The sequence below is a fragment of the Suricata suricatta genome, chromosome 15, assembly GCF_006229205.1.
Source record: "Suricata suricatta isolate VVHF042 chromosome 15, meerkat_22Aug2017_6uvM2_HiC, whole genome shotgun sequence".
Lineage (NCBI taxonomy): Eukaryota > Metazoa > Chordata > Mammalia > Carnivora > Herpestidae > Suricata > Suricata suricatta.
Window position 1 is genome coordinate 30,539,968 of NC_043714.1, and position 23,889 is coordinate 30,563,856.

At 36.5% G+C, this 23,889-nt stretch overlaps 1 protein-coding gene across 7 annotated transcripts in view; it reads left to right on the top strand.

Moving 5' to 3' along the window:
• Positions 1-23,889, top strand: part of RALYL (RALY RNA binding protein like) — a 714,980-nt gene that overhangs the window by 188,510 nt on the left and 502,581 nt on the right. The gene's annotated exons all lie outside the window — the stretch shown is intronic.

Sequence of the window (23,889 nt, forward strand, 5' to 3'; positions counted from 1 at the left end):
CTCCCTACGCTCCACGAGAGCATTTAAGTGTCCTTCTCCATTAAAGTTAGATTCCCCTCTAATATTTTCTATACTTTTTAAGTTTTACTATTTATATCTTGGTCTTTAATCCACTGTGATTTGTGTATGTGTATCTGTGTGAGGTATAGTCAGGATCTAATATTACATTTTCATGTGGATAATAACTTCTTGTTCCAGACCGTTTATTAAAAAGACATTTCTTTCCATACTGAATTATAATATTACCCTTACCAAGCAGTATTTCTGTCTAAATATTGCTGTACATATCTCTTCCTCTATCACTTATCCATCTGTGGAGTCTAATCTATTCCAGTGGTCTGTTTGCCCATCCCCATGTAACTCAATATACCATGTTTATTTATTGCCACAGTTTTAAAAATTAATCTTGGGTATCTGGTAGGGAATGAGCCTTAACTTCTTTCATTTCTTCCAAATTGAAAAGTGTTTCTATTCTTCTTGGCAGTTTACTCTTTTATACATTTTAGGATCAGATTCTCCCATTTTGTGGGAAACTTTGCTAAGGTCTTGATTAAAATTGATGTCAGTGAGTAGATAAATTCAGGAACAGTGGGCATATTTGCAATATTGAGTGTAGTTCTCCATCCACCAACATTGCATGCCACACTCACACTCTTCTTTTTCTGGTGTGCTCAAGTCCCTCTGTAATATTTTGTGAATTTCCAAAGGACAAATGGCACATCTTTCAACGGACATTCCTGGGAACCTTATTATAATGTTACTGTTGTGGAAGAGGTGGGGTTTTATCCAACTTATTCTTTCGAGTCACTTATTTCTGGTATAAAGGGTGATAGTGTATAAGGCATCTTTGCAGCCATCTATTAGTTCTGATAACTTTTCTGATTCTCTGGGTTTTCAGGTGTAAGCACACTTGCAGTTTACAAATCCAGCTTTTTCTATTCCTTTTTAATTGTAATATTAATAGAAGTTTTGATAGGTGGATCTTTATGATATTCCTAGTTTTATGGGAGTATTTTTAAATGCCTCTATTAAGTATTATGTTTCTAGTTTTGATATTTCTTATTAAGTTAAAGAATTTACTTTCTTTTCTGAGAGTATTTTCATCTGATAGACATTGTATTTTATTCAGTATTTGTTTCCTTTCCTTGATACTGCTACATGGTTTTCCTTTTTCAACCTATTAAATATGACTTTAGTAGATTTTTTTCCTGTTTAATTGTGCTCTGGTGACAGTATCATGTTATCATCCTTTTAAAAAATGTTTATTTTTGATAAAGAGCATAAGCAGGGGAGGGGCAGAGAGAGAGAGAGAAAGAGAGACAGAGTCAGAGACAGAGGATCTGAAGTGGACTCTGTGCTGACTGCAGTGAGCCTGATGTGGACGCTTAACCAACTGGGCCATCCAGACACCCCTCACTTTGTCATCTTTTTTACATTCCTCTTTGCACGCTTTATAATTGTTGGTATGATGTTTACAAATTATTTCCATTCCCCCATTTCTCAACCTTGTTCTCAACTTCTTCCTCTCAACAAGGTATATATGCATCTCTTCCTTCTTCCAATCCTTCTGATTAAAAGTAAGAAGTGTGCTTCCCTGAGTTCTTCTTATTCTCTGTTTCACCATTTTCCCTCTGTCTTGAAGATCCTGCTCCATTACTTATCCTGTTTCATTTTTATCACTTCTTTTTTTTAAACTATTTCTATATTTTCTACCTCCAAAGATGCATATGCCCTAATTGCCTGAAGTTCCTTCAACCTGTATTTACACTTGAGGTGGGTGACTGTGTTCTTTATTTACATCAGATCTCTTGAAGCTCAGGACCTCAACTTCCTCCTCACTTACTAAACTGGACTAGGTTTACGTATGACCTAATTACTCAATTACCCAGTTTCCATCCTTCATTCCATGTAATCTTGATGCATCTAATATGGCCCCCTGCCTTCTTGATTTGGTTTTCTTCATTAGTTTCTATGACACTGTTTTTCTTTCACTTTCTGTCTACTTCATCATTATTTCTGTGGCTTTGTTTCCTTGCTCTTCTCTCCTCTAAATATTAATGAATTTATAAATAGGAAAAAACTAGGAATCATCTTTTAAAAAATTAAAGATCTGTTGATTACATAAATTCCATAGATGGTTGGAAATAAAGTCTTTGTCTAATATGGTTTTTGAATGCCTCTGAATCATGGATTACATGATCAAATTAACGTCAGCATTTTTTTTTTTTTTTTGCATTAGAGATGTTTTCGCTCTTCATTTTTGCCTGTGTAAAGATTGGGAAAATTATGTGTAAGATAACAAAATATGAACATGTGCTCATTAAAATATTTACATTTGGAATAGGGATTACATATATTATATTTTACCAACATTAAACCAGAACAAGGATAAAAGAATACAGTAGTGAAGTTTTTTAATTGAAATATGATTAGCATAACTCTTCTTAAATAGTTTTTCTTAAGATTGTCTTTGATTTTTTCCCATGGTTTCACATCCTCAAATAGGTCTTCATCTTGCAAAAATCTGTACATTATACATAATGATGCATAAAGAAAATGCATGAACCAAGCAGACTATTGGTTCTAGGATGGGTTGGATTATCAGACATTTGCAAGTTAAATTCAATATTACTGTATAAATTTAAAGAATTAACTGCAATTAACATAATTTATTTGTTCCTTTAGTGAAGAACCAAAAATATAAAGTTCTTCAAACTATTGTATATTCTTATTAGGATAATAGTAATTATTCTTTTTTATTTAAAAATTAAATGATGTTAAGCATACAGTGTTTGATGAATATAAGTATATATATATATACATATATATATATCATTGAATTATAAATGATTTTGCCTCCAGCTGCCAACTTGAAATGCCAAGCATTTTCCTAATCTTCATATTTCATGTAATGTTGAACCATTTATGGTCCTTGTGCTACCATATGGGAAATAGCAATATTCATCAACCCTTTATGCTTCATGAAGCAAAAGGTGTTATTTCATTTGTGAGCTTCTTTCATAATAAAGCATGATTGAATCTCCTCTTTTATTTATTTATTTATTTATTTATTTATTTTTGTAACTTTGAATGATGGTAGTCAGTCAGAATTTCCCCTTGAGGGTATTTATTAGTTTTCTTCCTGGTAGTGGACCACAAACTCAGTGAGGGTAGGCAGCAGTTGTTGTTTTTTTTCTTAAGTTTATTTATTTGAAAGAGACAGCACAAGTGGGGGAGGGGCAGAAAGAGGGAGAGAGAGAATCCCAAGCAAGATCTGCAACACAGGGCTCAGACTCACTAAACCATGATATCATGACCTGAGTCAAAGCCAAGAGTCAGACACTCAGCCGACTGAGCCACCCAGGCGCCCCAGCAACAGGTTTGTCTTATTTGCCGTCGTATTCTCAGCACGTAACGTAATGCATGGTTCACATGACTCAATGCATCTGTTTTCAGATTTTTCAGATTTTTTTGGATATAATTATTAATGTAAATAGTCCAGCCCTATGTCCTCATCATGACTTGGTTCCTGAGGTTGTCAGAGGAATATTAATACATATTGCCTCCTGTCAGAGCCTCTCAGTCTAACCTAAGATACAGGTTCAGGAATATGGATCAGTAGAAGACATTATGTTGATACTCATAAAAGAGTGCCTTCCACAGAGGTCCGGAATCATAGAAGTGATAGTTAGGTAAAGCTTAGAGAAGAAATATTTGCAACAAACAGGGAAACTTTGCTTTCCACATGAAAAGCAAGATATTAAAGGCTTGAGGAAGGAAAGACCATAAAGCATTAGAGGGGCTAGGAGGACCCAGGGTTCATTAAATATGAAAAGGGGATGTTTAGAAATTGAGTGGCATTTGTTTCTTGATAATAAAGGATCCTGAAAGCCAAGGGAGGGAAAAAAAATAAGAATCTAATGAATGTTGGTGAGGAAAAGAATCACCTAATGGTATATCTTAGTAGGTTATAATTGGATCCATCGAAACACAGTGTGAACTTGAATATATGAAGACCTGTGTTGATATTGGTGGAGATGGCAGGAATGAAGGAAAAATATGTGGTAATTGATTTTAGGTAAATAAGAGGAGGCAAACTAAAACCAACTTGATCAAATTTGGAATGTTTTGTAGTTAGAGATAGGGAAATGGAGAGATAGGGAAATTGAGATGGGTTAGTTTTTGACACATGAAACATGAAATGGTAGTCAAATAGTTAAATGGAAATATCCCAAACATAAGAAGCTTAAATTACATTATTAAATTACATTATTAAAAAAAATTTCTCTGTGCCACCTTTCTGATCAAATATACATGTATGTTCACAAAGTTTGTTCTTTAATTGTGCCCGTTTCTTCTAGAACATTTTCATCTCACAAAATTTAGTTTTCAGGAACTCTCATTTTTGTAATTTATTTTAAAAATGACTAAGTACTTCAGTAAGCTAGTGCAGATACCAAGAAGAGTGAAATGTTATACCATCATTTTAATGCAAAATTACCTATTTCAGAAAGATATAAAGTTCCGTTTCCTTTAAAATGGGGATGATAATTCTTGCCCTACCTAGCTCGAAGGGTTGTTGTGAGGATCAGAAGAGATGATGGGTATGAAAGCTCTTTGAAAACGAAAATCCTTTACAAATGCAAGCTATCATCATAGTGATTATACAGTGCCCTCCATATGAACCTGAAACAATTTTCATCTATCATGTCATTCTTCTAATTCCTGTAGAGCATGGCCCACAAGATTTTTATCATAGGACTCTATTTTAATCAACGACAATGCATTTTCATGAAAGCATAATATTGTTTCTATAATAGATATTCTTTGAACTCTGGATGAAGACTAATACACATTTCAAGGACCATTATACTTCTGAGATTTTTTTCCTATCTCTTTCATTTTATGGCTTCCTTTCCCCCGTATTACATGGGTGCAATAAAATGACTTCATCAGGTAAAGTGTCCTATAAAAACTTAACTGTCAGTCACATCACCCTTTCCCCTAACTTCATCTGTTCCCAGTCTGTGAGTTTGAATTCTCCGATAAGCACCCCCCATGGGCTTTACCCATTGGCACCGGTCCATCCTAGTGATCAAACCAGGCATTGAAGGCGTAGAAGCATGGCCCTGTCAGCCACAGGATTTAGTGCAGTTTGGAACTGAGGCTTGGCACCAACCCAAAAACCGTTGTGCCAAAGAGAGTTCTAATTTTTTTTAAGTTTCTCTTGTTTTCTTTCTGTCCCCTTATCAAGTTAGGACAGCCCTGATGCTTGCAATTCTGAAGGGCTTCTTCCTAGCTACTTAGGTCGTGGGAGGAATATCCACATGTTTCTGGACTATTGCATAACTTTCTGTCATCATTCTTTGTTACCCCTTTCCTGGAACCTTCCACATGCCCTCTGCTCAACTTTGACTCTCTTTTGGAACTTGACCAAACAGTTCTTAAGTTGATGAAGCCCACTAGCTTCCACATTGTGGCTGTGCAAGCTGCACCTATCAGGGCCAGTCTTTGGTGTGAGATAAATCTCAGACATCCTGCAGACTGTTCCCCATAAGCTGGTCTGTGGCTCACCCTGAGCTCGACCACTCACCCCCTTCATCTAAGTTTGGCAGTAGTTCCATCATGCTCCGTATCCAGGGGGGCATTAGTGTCCAGGACAAGATGCCACATTTTTCCCACCATATCATTCTGCTGCTTCCCAAAATTTCCTCATTATATTTCACTCGGATAATGTTAATTCTGTCTCTGTCTCTGTCTCTCTCTCTTTCTATTTTTCTTGGCACTTATACAAGAAGTGCGAACATCTACTTAGGGAAGAGGGCATGCTGTCAGAGCTGGGTCTTCTCGGATACTGGGATTAGGTCACCAAGTCGCTGCAGATTTATAGTGGAGAGAGAAATACTACACTTGAGAATTTGCTGTAATTGCCAGAAGCACCAAACCTGTAATTACTATTGCCACTCTGGGAACTGCAAGGGAAGCCTCCATAGTTAGCCTTTGCCCTTATCCATCCTGACTTTCCTGCTATGGTTTTCTACTTTTGCCTTTGTTAGAATTTATAGTAGAAATAGAAGTTTAAAAACCCAGCTGAAGATTCTTAGACTAGTACAACAAATATATTTTTAAATTTATTTGATGCTTACTGTGCCTCAGTGCAGAGAAATTTAATTGGCAGTAATATAATTAATTGTTTATTTTAACAAAATTGGGGTGCATTGACTAACACTTTCAGTGTTTGAGCTCATGTAAGACATATGTAGCACTTCCTAACTTAGCATTTCAGTATAGCTCTACCAGGAAGGGGTTATCTTTGCTCCATTTAAAAATGAGGACCTTAAGGGGCATTGCACATGATGATACTAGAGGTCAGAGAGCTCACGGGCTTGCCTAATTCAGCAACGGGGGACTGTCATAATGCAATACCACACTTCTGGGTTCCATGCAGAGGTCCCTACCACCAGTGAACACTTCCTTGCTTAAATTCACCCCTTAGCTCCACTTTGTCTTCAGAGTAAATGACAAAGGAGGATCACAAGGCCTTCTGTTCTATCATGCCATCCTATAGCTGAGTTCCCTTCTTTCCTTCCTATATTTCATCCATTCTGAACCTCTTACAGAGTGATCATCTGGAAATCTCCCTTCTTTTACTGACTCCTATCTTTTGGGCTAGGTCCATTGGGTAGCTGATTCCTGTTGGGGTTGGGGGAGCCGATCCTTAGGGAAAGCATAATTATAAGTGGTCTGATTTGGCCTCCAGTGACATCTTGTGCAGTCTCTGTTTGAGCCATTAGTATCATTAATGTACTTCTCTGGTGCCCTTAGATTAAACTTCTGAGGGTACAGACTGCTTCTTTCATTTTTGTTTCCTCTTTTTCTTCATCTATAACATAAATATAATAGTAGCTACCTTATAGATTTATTGGGAGGATTAGAGGTAATGTATATAAGTAAAGTAACTAACAGTGCCAGAGACATAGTCATAAAACTAACAATAACTCATATTTATTAAACTCATTTTCTGTGTGCCAGGCACTATGGTAGGCATTTAACGTGTATTATCTGTAATCCTTATGTAATGATTTTATTCAATGGCCTGAACTCAAAGCCAGTAGAAGCAGAACACACTTTTTACTTTTTCTCTTCAACAATGTTATCAAATCTTATGACCCCACAATCTGATACCTGCTAGGCAGAGGCCATAGTTGCAGACTATCAGTTATGAACACAAGTTAATTTCAGTAATTAAAATTTATCTTCAGTTATTAAAATTTCTAGGCTGTTCTTAATTCAAAAGAAATTCGCAGCGTCTCCCTCTCCCTCAGCTGAGGCCTGACAATGGCTCTAGCTCTGCATTTTGAAATAGGTTTTGACATGACTGGGGTCATTCTAGTCATTCTCAGTAATCAGTACCTCTGGCATTGGCAGGATCTGGCTGCCTTGCGGGCTGTGCTGGTAGGCTCTTTAGAGTCCTGCCTTCGCCCCCATACCACCACGATTTGGGAACCTCAGCTTTCTGACAAGGGACATAAGCATTGTAGCCGTCACCCAGCTCTAGCACACAGCAACCAATCCTACAACCTCCCTTGCCAGGGTTCTCTTACTTTGGCAGGTGGTTCTTCTCAGTGGGAATCCCATAAAGATGGCAGATTACTATGCCCTGAGCCAATAGGAAATGCAGGCATTGCTGTTGTGCTGGATAATGGAACATAGACCTGTCTGCTGTCCTCTCTTCTCGCTCTGCCTGTGTGGATGTTCCAGTCTGCTTTCTGAATTCTCCAGGAGAGAAAGGGACAGTCATCAGTGTTCACCCATGCCTCCAAACTCTTGGGGCTGCATGTGAGCTTGTTGCTGCCTCTTCTCATCACAGTGGTCATACAGCAGTTGGCTTGCACATTTCCGAAGCTCAGAGCCTACCGTCAGAACTGACTCCCAGGTCTTTTATCTCAGAAGTGCGGTGCTCACTACCTTAGATCTCTTAGTGCTGTCCTCTTGGAGTGTTGAATGTGCCTGCAGGAGAGGAGATGAGCCATAACCCCTCCCTAAGATAACGTCTCATTGCCTCCTTGACTTTCTCCTAATGCACTTTGTAACTCTGGTCTTGATAGGCCAGTGGAGATGCCATGTTAGGGGCCAGTGTGGTTGCTTATTAGGAAACGCCAGGAGAGGTATAGCAGCTGCTCTTCACAGTCTTTCCTTGTTTTCAATGTAGGACTTGCGCTGAAATGTTTGAAGTAACAGGAAGAGCCCTGCTCCGCATCTTTGTATGTATAAAGCATCCATTTACATCTGAAGAAACTGTGACTCTAGAAGTCAGGTTATTTTTCCTGTGGCCATTCAATTTAGTTAGTGCAAGCCCAAACCTAATTTGCATCTAGATTAGTGGAGTCCCAAACTGACTGTTCTGTTCACTGTCCTGTTGACGTCCGAATGTGAGTGCTTCATTGTAAATGGTTACCAGAGGACGTCTCTAAGTTGAGAATGACAGCATTGGTGCTCTTTGGGATTTATTTAGATAACTTGCAATGTAACATGGAGCTTTGATGCTGTAGACATATCAAAACTTATCCAACTTAATTGACTCCTGTATTTGTGCTAGTCACTATTAGTCATTTTCTACAGTTAAAGAAATACTTGATAGAGCTAAAGCAGCACCTAGCCCATTGTGAGATTTCAATAAATATTTGTTAAATGAAAGACTGCAGGAATTCAAAGTCAGCTGATACAACTACTCCTGGCAAATGGTGATGAGTGTTGAGTTTTGTGGAGTGCTTTGATTGGATATGTCTCACTGGTATTCATCCGTCCATCATCAACCCTTATATTCAAAGAAATGTCTTCAGCATTTTTATTAGATGGTTGCATGTCTCTTACATGCAACTAGGAGAAATACCAAGCTTTCAAAAGAAGCCTGATTGTGTCAGAGCTGAAAATTTAATCAGCAAGAACCAATTTAAAACAGCCAAGTTGTAGCAAACTCTAGAGAATTCTAACTTTAAATAAAACCCTTTCCTGCTTCACTATAGCCTCAACTTTCTTTTAGCTTTTAAATTAAAAAAGTGCTGATAAATGGCCACTGAAGAATAGCTTAACATAGTACAACAGTTCTTTTTTCCTCAATGTTCACAGGAAAGGAAAATCGGGGTAAATCTCAGGGATCTTTGAGGAATTTTATAAACTGTCCTTTCAAGTCAGGTTAATTTATTAAAGAACAATCAGTAATAATACCATTTGAAATGTTTAGTCCTTTTCGTATAGGTAATATTCATTTGTAGAATTTGTTGAAGAAATTTACATATAAAATGATGAGTAAAAAACCCAAAAATATTAAAGATAGCCACCACTGTTTTATATACACTGATATCTTTGTACCTAGTGATGTGTAGCACACGTTAAACACCTAAAAACACTTTTGTGTATATGAGATTCTTGAAAATATGAAACTATACTGAGAGAAAGCTGATCAGTAGCATGAGGGGAAGAAGGCTGATTAGAAAGGGGAACTAGGAAACTTTCAGGAGTTGAAAATGCTCTGTATCTTGATTGTGGTGATGGTGATGTGAATAAATTTCCTTCCTAAATTTATCAAGTAATCTAATTATAAGGATCAAATCTCTTGTATCTAGATTATATTTCAATAAGCCTGGGGAAGTGAAAGAGGAACAAAAATCTTTATATTGAATTTAGACTATTTCAGTTGGAATGTTTTTTTTTTAATTTCTGATAAAGTGAGTAGGGCCATGGTAAATAGACTACTATTATTATGTTCCATGTGGAATAATAAAGTCTCAAATTATCTTAAAGATCATTTAATCTAATCTTCTTTCCTTCATTCACTCTTCACTTAGTTGACCTTAATGGACTGCTTTCTGTGTTTGAGGAATTATGCTTGTTGCTGGAGAGTGAAGTCAAATTAAGCATAATCCTTGCCTTGGAGAAGTGTATTAGTTATCTATTACTCTCTAGCAAGTTGCCCTGAAATTCAGTGGCTTAAAACAAGACACATTTATCAAACTACAGTTTCTGTAGGTTAGAAATCCAAACGGCTTTCCTGGGTATTCTATTTCAGGATGCCTTACATAGGTGCGATCAGCCAGGCCTTGGATTTCTCATATGAAAGCTCAACTGGCAAAAGGTCTGCTTCCAAACTCACTAAAGTCATTGTTGGCAGAATACAGTGCATGAGTGCCGTTCACCTCGGCCTCAGTGCTTGCTGGCTGTGGCCGAGAAGCTATTCTCAGTTCCTTGACGGGTGACCCTGTCCAGTATGACCCCTCCATCAACGAAAGCGCACTGAGCAGACAAGAGAGTCAGCTTGGAAATCGAAGTCACAATCTTTTATAACTCAATCACAGGAATGACATCCCTTCAACACTGCCCACATATACCCTTGGTTAGAAACAACTTACTCACAAGAAAGGAATTAACAAGGACATCAATACCAAGAGGCAGACATTTTAAAAACTGCTTCTCACAGGAACCTAGTGGATTCAGGTCTCTGGGCTTGATGCATCAGGAAATCACACAGCAAGTGCTTTAATCCTTTTTATTTTGCAAAAAAAAAGTATGTGCAGTGGGGCTTTATAACCAGACTCTTCTTAACTTCTGGTCCTACGACTTACTAGTCATATATCTAGGAATTAGTTAAACATTAATTAGTTCCCTCACCACAAAATGGTGCATATGAAATGGTGATTAAGTTGCTGTGAAAATTAAACACAATAATGAATGTAAAGTTCCAAGTGTGGTACCTGGCAAATAACGCATTCAATACATTCAATAAATGAATTTTTGTTATTATCCTTGTACAAATCTATTCTTGATCTGAAATCTAGATCTTGGAAACCTCTTCCTGTTGAAAAACTTGAGGCTTACTAATCAAGTCCTATTTACTTCCCAATGCTAGTCCTGCCTTTAATTTACATCAGAAGACAGTGGACATGCTGCCTTCATTTTCTCCCCTCCTTGCACATGCCAGGCTTCTTTCTCTCTGGATATGCACCTTATATAACATGACCACAAGCCTCCCAAGGCTCTCTTCTTGACATGCTTGTTAGATTGTAAGTCATTGCAAAAAACTGAATAACCGTCAAACAAGTTAATCATCAGGAGGAAAACTTTTCCAATGAAAATGATCCATGGATGTTATTCTTATCTCAGATTAATTCAAAAGCATCCTGACCTATGCCCCAGTCTAGATGCATAGGACAAGCTCAAACATGTTTCTCAGAACTCGCTAACAAGTTTGTGAGCAGTTAGCATATTTTTTGCAAAAATTAATATCAAAGCACAAGAGAAGTATTTTAATTGATAAATAATCTATATACAACAAAGCAATAATTAAATAAAAGAATATATTTACAACTAAAAACACATTTACTTCTAAAACCATTTAACCAGCTTTCAAATTAGAATGTGATCATACTAAGAATTGAATATTTATTTTAGAAGCAAGATTATTCTAGTCATTGACCTATGATGTTATATGTCAGTTAAACCTCAATAAAAAATTAAAAGAAAAAATTAATACACTTAAAATTACATCCTCGAGAAAAAAATGTATGAAGTATTATTCTTGCTGGAATGCTTAATTTTTAAGTATTTCACCATCGATATTTCTTATTCTAGGAATTTTTACTTTACAGACAGTTTCAAAAAGGAAAGAAAACGCATTTAAATAAAATAATGTGTCCTCATATGAATGTTCTCTATTATCAGATTCTGCTTCACGATACAATGTGCACTTTAGCTTCTTTGATGTTTATAAGGTATATTGGTGATCATGTTAATATTTTAATGTGTTAAATGTTATTCAATAGAAAAATAAGTATCATTTATTTGAACTTATATTATAATCTAAAGAAAAGCACAGGTGTGGATGGTGAATTATTTCATTTAGAGATTATATTAAAGAGTTGTTAGAACTAATTATAGTGGCATTGCCCTTTTCAAAGAGAAAACAAATATAAATATTTAGTCACAGGAATCTTGAAGTATTTTCAACTTCAAATTCCAAGTGATTGAAAATAACTACACTCCAAAAATTCATTAATAAAATACATAGAAATTTACATTTTTAAATGTTTTATTCTTTTTGTTGGAAATGCAGCCATGGGTGCAATGGAAATCAAATGTAACAAAGAAGACAGAAACAAAGGACACATAAAGCTTAAATTTCCACTGTCTGCATGTCTCTGCGTATATATATCAAACACATTTTAAAAATCATTAAATAAAATACTAGTATCCCAATAAAAAAGTGGGCTTATGATAACAGTCTGAAAGAATATGTATTAAATGGACAATGGTTGTTTGTGGCTTATGATTTTTAATTTCTTCTTTTTTTCAATGTTTCTGAATGTTTTGCCAGAAACATGTATTACTTGAACAAGCAGAACTATTTTTAATTTTTCAGAGAACCTTCATACTATTTTTCACAATGGGTGCACCAAAATACATGCCCACCAGCAGTGCACAGGCGTTCCTGTTTCTCCACATTCTCCCCAACACTTACGATTTCTTGTCTTTTTGATACTAGCCAAGTCTGACTGGTAGAAGGTGATAGTTCATGATTTGCATCCATTCTTTTTAATTAACAGAGAGTAGTAACTCGGAAATTTACATATACCTAATATATTTTTGTAAAGTTTGTCAGTAAACTTTTTAGAGTTGTGTGAAATGTAGTTTTTAGAAAATACTACTTTGAAAAAATTGGTCCTGTTACAATTACTGAGATTGTTTTGTTTCTGTTTATAATCGAGCCGTATGGGGCCTATTATCTAATATGTACCTTTATTTCCATTAAGTATTTAACTTACTACAACCTCATTGTAGACAGATAATGGCCACCTAAAGATGTCTGCCTCCTAGTCCCCCGCACTTGTAAACAGGCTGCCTTATGGCACAGGGACTTTGCTGATGTGGTTAAGGATCTTGAGATGGAAAATAACCCTGGATTATCCGTTTGGGCCCTGTGTCACCACAGGGTCCTTATGAGAGGGAGCAAGAGAATCAAAGGTAGAAGAAGATGGGATGGAGAAGCAGGGGTTGGAATGATATGCTTTGAAAATGGAGGCAGGGGCTCTAGCCAGGGAATGTGGACAGACTCTCCCGGGGGGAAAGGCAAGGAAAGGAATTTTCCTCAGAGTCTCTAAAGAGATGGCAGCAGTGTCTACTGCAGGCTCCAGGCTCTGAGCTGTCAAGCCCCAGTAAGACTTGATCTGGGCTTATGACCCCTAGAATTGTACAGAATAAATTTGTGTTGTTTTTGAAAAGTTACCAAGTTTGTGATAATGTGTGATAACAGCAATAAGAGACTAATACAAACCTACACAGCATTAACACTTCAAACAGCCTCTGCTTTTTTTTTTTCAATTTAATAAAAATCCCAGGTTCATTCACCATATGCACCACTGAAGAGGTTCTTGTCTAGTAGAGGAGAACGGGAAACCTTTTTTTTTTTTTTATTATTTCCGGGGACACATAGGTGGGATGGCTGCTCACCCTGCCCGTCAAGCCAAATAAGCCTGTGAGGGCGGAAGAGCCATGTGAAAGCAGGCGCTGGTGTAACCTAGGCCAGAGCCACTGCCCTTCTTGATTTTCATAGTTTGTTTTGAACTTCCAGATACCACTGGAATTTTAAGAAACAACATAAAAATAAAACATTTGAATATGAATACTTTAGATGCTTCCTTCACTGTCACACATTCAAAAAGAGCCTCTCCTGGTTAGAATGTGTGCGGTGCTGTTAGTATATCAATCTCAGACCAGCGGAAAGCTGACCCCTTTATTGCTCCTTGTGTTTTCTGGGAATGTTCAGTATTAGAGTGACTGATGCTCTGTTTTCCAGGGTGAGGGGAAAAGCTGTAATAACTTCTATGCCATTATTTTTGAAACTCTGGAGTTCATTAAAACTCTCTTTGGCTTTCTTCTCTGCCATCTTTCTTCCTTCTTATGAATTATTCAAGGCAGATTTCAGTTGAGGTAAATAGTTTGATTTGAAGGTTTTTGTATCTGGATTTAGACGCAACAAGAAGTGTTAAGTGCTCAGAATGCCAAGTGTACAGAATGGCACAGACTCAGCTATTAAGATGGAAGACATTGCCGTTAACGCTCTGGGGCTGCTGTTTGTGACTTCAGCTTGGTTCTATTTGTCACTCTGAAGTAGGTAGGCATTATGATGCCTGTGGTATAAATCAGACTTTACAGAGTGCTTGGTCCCCAAGCACTCTGAACATTCTAATCCACTTCTCAGTTTACAGAACATTTTTTGATTTTACAAGGTAAAGTTTCCTTTTTTTATTTAACCTTGCCAATGCATTATTAATCTCTATTACTTTTCAGGTATTATATACCACACAACAACCAAAAACAAAACAAAAAAAAAACCTTTAGCCTGCATGTTTCTCTTGGATAAAATGAGGTTGTAAGTTTGAGTTCTTCTTTCATCAAATAATGTGAAAAGCTAAGAGGACCTAGGAAACATTTCATTTTTATAAAACTCAAGGTAAGCCTGATTTCTTCTGTCAGAGTAGCCCTCTCTTCCTTGGAATCTGTGCCTCATTTTTAAAAATTTTTAAACACTTAGTTCATGGAGTTACACACCTGAGAGAGTGATACATGGAACGCATGGCTGGAAGCTACATTGCTTTGGACTAAGGGGCAGAACTGGTTGAGTGCAGTGTAGCACGTTTAAAAACGAATCCAAGGAAACCTTACTATAGTTCTGTCATCTGCTAAATTTCACTTCCCTAACGTCAGTTTCTATTAAGGCAGTCTACATAAAAATATGTTTGTGAAATTAGGCTCAGGTGGTACTGCTTTTAGGCAAAGCATTTTATTCATGTACTCTGCTCTAACATGATTTTATGAGTAGCAAGAGTTCCATTCACTAAAGAACAATACGAGCTAATATTTAATAGTTACTATGCGCTAGAGTGTGTGCTAGGGACTTTACGTTCATTATCTTCGTTAATGCTCACACTAAGGCTGTGATGTAGTTTCTGTTAGCATCCCATCTTCTGGCTAGAAAGTTGCTTGCAGAGCACAGTCTTGATTCAGTCTGTCTGACCTCAAAGTCCATGCTTTTAAGTACTCTGCCAGTGATTACAAATTCAAACAGGTATAAGAATATAGATTTATAATTTTTAATGTTTATTTATTTTTGAGAGAAAACATGAGAAGGGGAGGAGAGGGAAAAGGAGACACAGAATCCAAAGCAGGCTCCAGACTCTGAACTGTCAGCACAGAGCCTGATGTGGGGCCAGAACTCAGGAACTGCATAATCATGACCTGAGCTAAAAAAGGGTCACTCAACTGACTGAGAACATAAATGTATAATGTCACTCACTATAATGAATGAATTTAAATTCATTTATATTTAAACAATACACTAAACCTTTGCATATTTCTGGACTGTATTCAGCTTTCAGCCTCGGATTTTAAACTAACTCTACACAAAGCCACATTGCTTTCAAAAACATTAATTTATATGCATAATTCTTTCTTTATTCATTTCAGTCTTATCCAGGTTGTATCAGGGAATATAAGTGTGCAGAGAACAGAACTATATTGTGCTATTAATCCTTTCATGTCTGTTACACCTGCCTGTTAACCTAGTCATGTGGTCCGTCTGGTGTCAGGACTTTTGTCCAGATAGGAAGGAGCTTCCTATCTGAGCCTGGGGGAGATACTGAAATCGGAAGAATGTTCAAACTCAAAACCCAAGGGAAAAGTTGAGTTTCAAGGAGGTCACATAAACTGCAGAGGGTTTAGAAGAATGTATTAAGATCTAGGGGTGGGGCGCCTGGGTGGCTCAGTCGGTTAAGCATCTGGCTTTGGCTCAGGTCATGATCTCACGGTTCATGGGTTCGAGTCCCATGTTGAGCTCTGTGCTGATAGCTAGCTCAGAGCCTGGAGCCTGTCTTCAAATTCTGTATCTCCCTCTCTCTCTCTGACCCTCCCCTGCTCCCGTTCTTTCTCTCTCTCTCAGAAATAAATGAAAAGAAATCTTTTTTTTAATTAAAAAGAAAAAAAAAGAAGAATGTATTAAGATCTAGCCTACAGCCCTAGTGGTCTATGACCATAAATATGAGCATGATGATGGCCAGTGAAGGGAGCTGAGGCAAAACTTCTAAATCAGCTCTGTATTTTGTCTGTGATTATATCAACCATATTGTAAGGCAGATATGGGTCATTTTTAAGGGATGTGGGATGAAGTGCATGTCAATATTACACATAAAAATTTCAAAGTAAACAAGGTGTTTAAATCCTGAAAGAAAAAGCTATGGAAAAGCTATGTAGGTGTGATTACATTTTTTAATGTGGAAGTTCCCTTAAGGGATTTCCATTTCTCAGATGTCAACTAACAGAGAAAAGTAGGAAAATATTAGTCATTTTTTTGATTATTTAAGGAAATATGTTTTTTGTGAGTTAAAATTGTTCTGGATATATTTAATTACGTTGTCTCTTCTCAAAAATCTGTAACAGGTCATTTTAGTTATAGCAGACATTCTTAATTTGATGTTACTTAAGTTCTCTGGTCTTTAGTTTCCATGAAACTGGGTGTGTGAATTTTAAACTTGTTTTCATTGGATGTGCTAATAAAAATGAAACTTGAAAATCACCGATATTCTGCGCCCAATCAGAAACCTATCATCTCTAAATTTCAGCAGGTCAGCAGTCAGTTATGACGAGGTTCTTTATTATTGGTAACCCTTTCTACCATAATGCACTTGGGGCCCTTCCTTCCTTCCCTTCTTCCTTCCCTTCCTTCCTTTGTTCCTTCATTCCTTCGTTCCTTCCTTCCCTTCTGTTGGTAAATGAACTTCATAGATTCTTGACTCATTGGTTAGATATAGAGAATACAACTCACCACTAAGAGGCATTTGAAAACATAAGAGAGAATTTTGGGTTTTCTCCATAACTAAAAGAAAAAAGGGGACCTTGTTACTAGTATTTAGTAGCTAGAAGGAAAGGATGTTGTTAAGCAGCTTTGTAGATGGGGAAAAAATCATGTAAAAGGGCAGTGACACTCTTTTTGAGAAAAATTTTATGTATTTTTTATTTTTTAATGTATTATTGAATGTATTTTTTATGTATTTTATTTATTTTTAAGAGAGAAAGAGAGGCAGTGACAGAGTGCAAGTAGGGGAGGGGCAGAGAGAGAGGAAGACACAGACTCCAAAGCAGGCTCCAGGCTCTGAGCTGTCAGCACAGAGCCCAGTGCAGGGCTTGAACCCATGAACTGTGAGATCAGGACCTAAGCTGAAGTTGGAGGCTTAACCTACTGAGTCACCTGGTGCCCTGAGAAACATTTTAATTGATTGTGTCCTGAAGCTTGAAAAACACTGTAGTAACACTAATTACTTTTCTGATTAGAATTTTCATTTAAAAAATTAATTCCAGTAGAATTAATATACCGTAGAATTTTCAATCTTGGCTTGTTCGTGCTCTTTCTGCTTTAAACACTTGTCTCAGTTATTCTGTCAAAATCCTGATTGTTTTTTAAGGTTCAGCTCAAATCTTTTCTCCTGTATGAAGTCAGTTTTGTAAACTTCTCGTTTTAAGCTCAGAGATCTTTCTTCTTCTTGATGGCCCTTATGTAATCTCTCTCTCACTCAAATGCAAACTTCGATCATCTCCAAAGCCATAGGCAACTTGAGAAAAATGTTGCTTGCTTTTCCATTTCTGCTTTCCACATCAGGTTTGGCAAAGGGCCTTAACAATAATGAAGAGATAAGGCTGTGGTTTTGTTTTATTTATAGTAAAGTGATGCTCCTATAAGAAATAGATCATAAATAATGAAATAGGAATAATTTATCCTCACAAAAACATCACCATGATAAACATACTACTTGAGATAAAACAAGCTTAACATTCAATCTAACTTTACTCATTTTTAATTCACTTGTGTTAGGAGCTCCATTAAAAGTGGACTTTGAAGGGCGCCTGGATGGCTCAGTCGGTTAAGCATCCAGCTTCGGCTCAGGTCATGATTTCACGGTTCATGGGTTTGAGCCCCGTGTCGGGCTCTGTGCTGAAGGCTAGCTCAGAGCCTGGAGCCTGCTTTAGATTCTGTATCTTCCTCTCTCTCTCTGACCCTTCCCTGCTTGTGCTATCTCTCTCCGTCTCTCAAGAATAAATTAAAAAAAAAACCAAAATGAAACAAAATTTTTAAAAAAAGGTGGACTATGAAACCCGTTCCTTAATATTTCTGTTGTTGGGTGTGTCTTGAATCCATGACTTAACTTTCAGTATATAGACTACCCATTGGTAATAAAGATTCTTCTAGAAATAAAAGTAGCTTTCAGAGCTTCTCTAAAAAAGTTTTAAATATATGATCACCTGCTTACCAGTTGCCTGAAACAAGATATCATTGGCCCAGTGTCCTAGTTCACACTCAATGAAGGAATCAACACTATCCTGCAGCCTGATGACCTTGGCTTTAAGAAACATGAGTACTTGACTCCTGCTAGATGTTGGTAGTAAAAGCAGTTGCTGCCAATATCAATTCCAAGGCTATGTCTGGAACCTACATGCATTTTGTGAAATTCAACTCCTCTCAAAAGATCCATGTTTCCTTTGGGCTATAATTTTAAACATGGGTTTGATGTTAAAGCTTTAATAAGAGAATAGAATGTTTCTTTGAATATACTAGTCTATTTTTGTAAGATATTATTGAAATGATATTGATTTTAAGTTACTGTTTAATGATCCACGTGTGTTTTCATTCTTTCGGGGTAATGGTAGTAAGCTAGAAAAACAATGCAAGAGAATTATAGGTTTTTACTAAATATGAAAGAAACAAGATGATTTCATGCTATTTAGGATCTAACGGAAAAGGAAAAATATAGTGAAGGTTCAATTAGCTATACCATCTATTTTATTCTGAATTTGAGCTATAGTGTATTGATTAAGCACTATCAGGTATATGTTAAAGTATTTTTAGGACATTGGTTTTTTTGCATTCTTAAATGACTACACAAATAGTGTCAGTGTTGAATAGCTAAATTAACACTTCTGGAATTCTGTATGTATATCTGTATGTTATGTATGTATATGTGTCTAAATGCTTATTATTTCTTCTTCCAGTTAGAGTGTGAATTCCTAGGATTTAGGAAGTCCAGTTATATTTTTTTCTTGTGACCTTGGGTTGTACTCCCATTCTGAAAATCAGTTCGGCAATGTGAAGTCATGTGGGGGTGGTGATGAAAATAAATGAAAAATGAAAAGTCCCTTACCTTTTTCTTGGTTTACTAAGTAACATTTGAGAATGTAATGTTAGGTGAATATATTCAAATATATTCCGAATTGGAAAGTGCTGAGTAAGTAGAAAATAAAAGGTGGCACTTCTGGGCATTTTCTTTTGATATAATATCACCATTTTGAATAAACCATTTACACAAACATATGCATACAACCTCTTACCCAGGAACATCAGAACTGAATACTTACATTAAGTTTATGTAATCAGGAAACATTTCAGCTACCATGGGCCTTAGAGTCTAAGGCATGTAGAAATAAATAAAATATCAATGCTTTACAGAAGCATTATAGAACCTCGTGCATTCAGGATTTGCTAGAATTGTCCTTTGTGGCATTGAAAGGAGTTGATGGGTGTTTACACTGTCAAAGCTTCTAGTTCTCAAATACAATCTTCAAAGGATTTCTGGTGCAGACATAGAGTAATTTTAATGGACTTTGGAACATCTAAAAACAGAGAAATCCTGTGTAATAACATAAGAACATTGTCAATGTTATTTCTTCCCTCTCTTTCTCTCTCTGTCTCTGTGTAGACACACATGTGCTTCATTGTATGAAAAGGTAGTAGAATCATCCTTTTCCGCAATATTGGTTATATTCTTTTCCTTACGTGTTATGACGATACATTTCAAATTTTATTTTATTCTCTGTTTTAAGTTTTGAAAGCTTCCTCCAACATATTCCTTTAAAAAAACAGCTTTGTTGAGATACAATTCATATATACAGTTCACTTATTTCAAATATGTAATCCCATGTTTTTAGTATTTCACAAAGTCATACATTTACCACCAAAATCAAATTTAGGTCATTTCATTACTCTAAAAAATTCTGCACCATTTAGAGTATCCCCCAACCATCCCCACCTGCATCTTCTTTCACCCTCACAACTATTGTCTAATCTGTCTTTACAGAGTTGTCTTTCCTACGCATGGAATTTTATAAGAGGTTGTCTCTCGTGCCTGGCTTTTTTCACTTAGCATAATGTTTTAAGAGTCATTCATGTTGTAGCAGTAATTAAGTACTGACAATTAAGTACAGTAATTAAGTACTGGTTTCTCTTTATTGCTAAGCAAAGTTAAACTAAATTGCATGGTTATATTTATCCATTAATCAATTAATGCATATCTGGATTGTTCTTATCTCTTAGCTATTATGTATAATGCTGCCATAAACATTAGTGTACAGGCTTTGTGTGAACATATGTTATTACTTGAGTGTATATTTAAAAGTGGAATTGCTGGATAGTATGGTAACTTTATTTAACTTATTTTTTTAGTTTATTTTTGAGAGGTAGGGAGAGGCAGAGAGAGAGAGGAAGGGATAGAGAGGGACAGAGGATCCAAAGCAGGCTCTGTGCTGACATAGAGACCCATGAACTGTGAGATCATGACCTGAGCAGAAGTCAGATGCTTAGCTGACTAAGCCACCCAGCTGCCCCCCTGTTTAACTTTTCAAAGGAACTTCCAGACTGTTTTCCAAAGCGTCTGCAACGTTCTACATTTTCATTATAAGTGTATGAGGATTCCAATTTCTCCATATCCTTATAACACTTGTTTTTATCTGTTTTTATATTTTTTATTATAGTCATCTTAGTAGGTGTGGAGCAGTATCTCATTGTGGCTGTAATTTGCATCTCCCTGATGGTTAACGATGTCGAGCATCTTCTTATGTTTGTTGACCATTTATACATCTTCTTTGGGAAAATATTAATTTAGATCCTTTGGCCATTACAAAAAATAATTTTTATAAAATATATATAAGATTAAAATTTACCATCTTAGCCATTTTTAACTCTACAGTTCAATAGTGTCAAGTATATTGACATTGCTGTAAAACAGATCTCCAGAACTTTTTGTCTTGTAAAACTGAAACTCTGTATTCATTAAATAACAACTCCTGATGTGCCAATCTTTGGTAACCACCATCCCACTTCCTGTTTCTATGAATGTGACTAATTTAGATACCTTATATAATTTAGATACCTTATATAATTTAGATACCTCACACACAGAATTTATCTTTTTTGTGACTGGCTTCTTTCACTTAGCGTAATATCCTAAAAGTTCATCCTGGTTGTAGCATGCCATGGCATTCCATCATAGGTTTTACCATATTGTTTAGCCTTTTATCTGTTAATAAATATCTATTTTTTTGGCGATTGTGAGTAGTGCTTCTGTGAACACGGGTTTGCAATGTCTATTCTAGACCTCATTTTCAATTCTTTTGTGTATATGCCCAGAAGTGGGATTTCTGAATGTATGGTAATTCTATTTTTAACTTGTTGAGGACCACCAAACTGTGTACAGCAGTTGTGCCATTTTAAAATCTCACCAACAGTGGGCAAGGGTTTCTTTTGATCATTTTTAATTGGTCACAGTAGTTTTTTTTTAATGTTATCTCCAATACATTATAAATGAGGCCACTAGAGAGACTGATAAAGCATTTAGCTGTATCATATGTTGTGTGTAAGGGTGTTCTAGAACTAGAATATAGCTGTATGGTATTGGATGAGCTATGTAACTTTTCTATTTCTCCATTTCCTTTTCTGTAGAATAGGAACGATAATAACGCATACAGCACAGGTTTTGTTTGGAGGTGAAATCAAGCATTGCCTGAATGGCATTTAAAACAATGCCTGACAAATGACAAGTGCTCAGTACTTGTTAGTTATAATTATTAAATGTGGCTCTTTCAGATAGTGTATTAGATTATTGTTACAACTTGATCTCTGTGGTATATATGTTTTCAGTGTATATTTGTATGTATATGATTTGTGGTGTTTGAATATTTTCAGTGGCTTTTAGTGGTTTCTGTTCTCATTGTTAGCGTAGCTGTTGGTTGGAAAACTACACCCCTGCACAGCTTGCTGGCTTTCATCATGACTAATAGTTCTAGAGTTCCAAAGAATGAAAAAGCATAAATTGAGTGTTACTTAAAAAAAACACAACAACAACAACTCTTTATTATGGTAAATTTAAAGTATTCAAAAGTAGAGATAATGATTGAAGGAATCCTGTATAACTATCACCCAGATTCAACAGTAGTCAACAGTGGTAAACTGTGTTAAGATAAATAATTTGCAGAACTAAGCAAATATCTTGACTCAAGACTGAACAGATTCAGTGCCCTATGCATTTTACATACCTCTTGATATAAGTAACCTCCCATATACACACACACACATACATATATATTTTTGCTTATACTCTTCCATTTTTATATTGAAAGGAAGGGGAGAAACAGATGTCTGAATGTAGAGTCCACTTTTAATGTAAAATGAAATTTTAAATGGGTCTCCTGTGTGATTAAATGTCTGACTCTTGGTTTCCGCCCAGGTCATGATCTCATGGTTCATTCTGGTAGCATGGGTGGGTGAGCAGGCATCCACGGCAGCCCTCTTCCATTTGGGAACCCAGGCAGGCTCTTCCATCTTATCCCTTGGCTTTTTGACAAGAATTGGTTTGCTGCAGGTCTGTAATGCATAATCTACCTCACTGGGGGGATCCCCCAACAGAAAGAAAGGTGAACAAGTCAAATTTCTTTGAAATAGACTGATTAGTAGCCAGCCTTATGGAAAACACTATATTAATGATTTACCATCAGGGGGATTTTTTAAGTCTATGAAATGTTCCTGATCTGATTAGGATTGCATGAAAATCTATACATTTATGAAGCGTGTCTCGCTGGAAAATGTAATATAAACTACATATCAGTTGAAGAATAAAATGGAGGTGTTTCATGAGAGAAACTCTCTTTTATATAAATTATGGCTGCATTTATCTCTTAAGAGAGCATGTTAGGGGTGCCTGGGTGGCTCAGTAGGTTAAGTGTTCAGCTCTTGATTTTGGCTCAGGTTGTTTACGAGTTCAAGCCCTACATGGGCTCTGCACTGACAGCATGGACCCGGTTGGGATTCTCTCTCTCTCTCTCTCTCTCTCTCTCTCTCTCTCTCTCTCTCTCTCCCTCTCTCTGTGTGTGTGTGTGTCTCCAGCTCTCTCTATTTCTTTCTCTCTCTTCCTTCCCCATTTGTGTATACATACTTTCTTTCTCTTTGAAAACACTATAAAAACTGGAAAAAAATGTTAAATCTAATGTGGTCCTACATTTCACCCTTCTTTGCCTTGCCTTAGAATTGGTACTCTGAAAATTATTAGTAAAACTTGACATTGAATAAAATCTGTGATTTTTTTTTAGTCTGATTTGACAGTCTTGCAAAGTTGACCTTGTAGGTGTGGGAGGGAGTCTCCACTGCAGCTAGTGTAAAGGACAACAAGCTAATAAGTCCACTCATGAAATAATTGTATGGGACTGGACTGGAAGTGGTGTACAATACTTCCTCTGCATTTCATGGCTGGGACTCAGCTATGAGGCACCACACTTAGTTGCAAGAAAACCAGGGAAATATATTTCAGCTACGGTCCCCAGAAAAAAGAGGAGGATATGGACTTTGGTGAGTAACAAACTCGTTCTGGAAAAATGACTAAAATATTTTGTATATCTTTCTTTAAATAATAACATAATTATAGCTCATAGTCTTTACTATGGGCTAGACACAAAATCACATTTAATATTCTCCATAGCTCTGTGAATTAGAACCCAATGTTGCCACTTTATCGGTGTGGATTC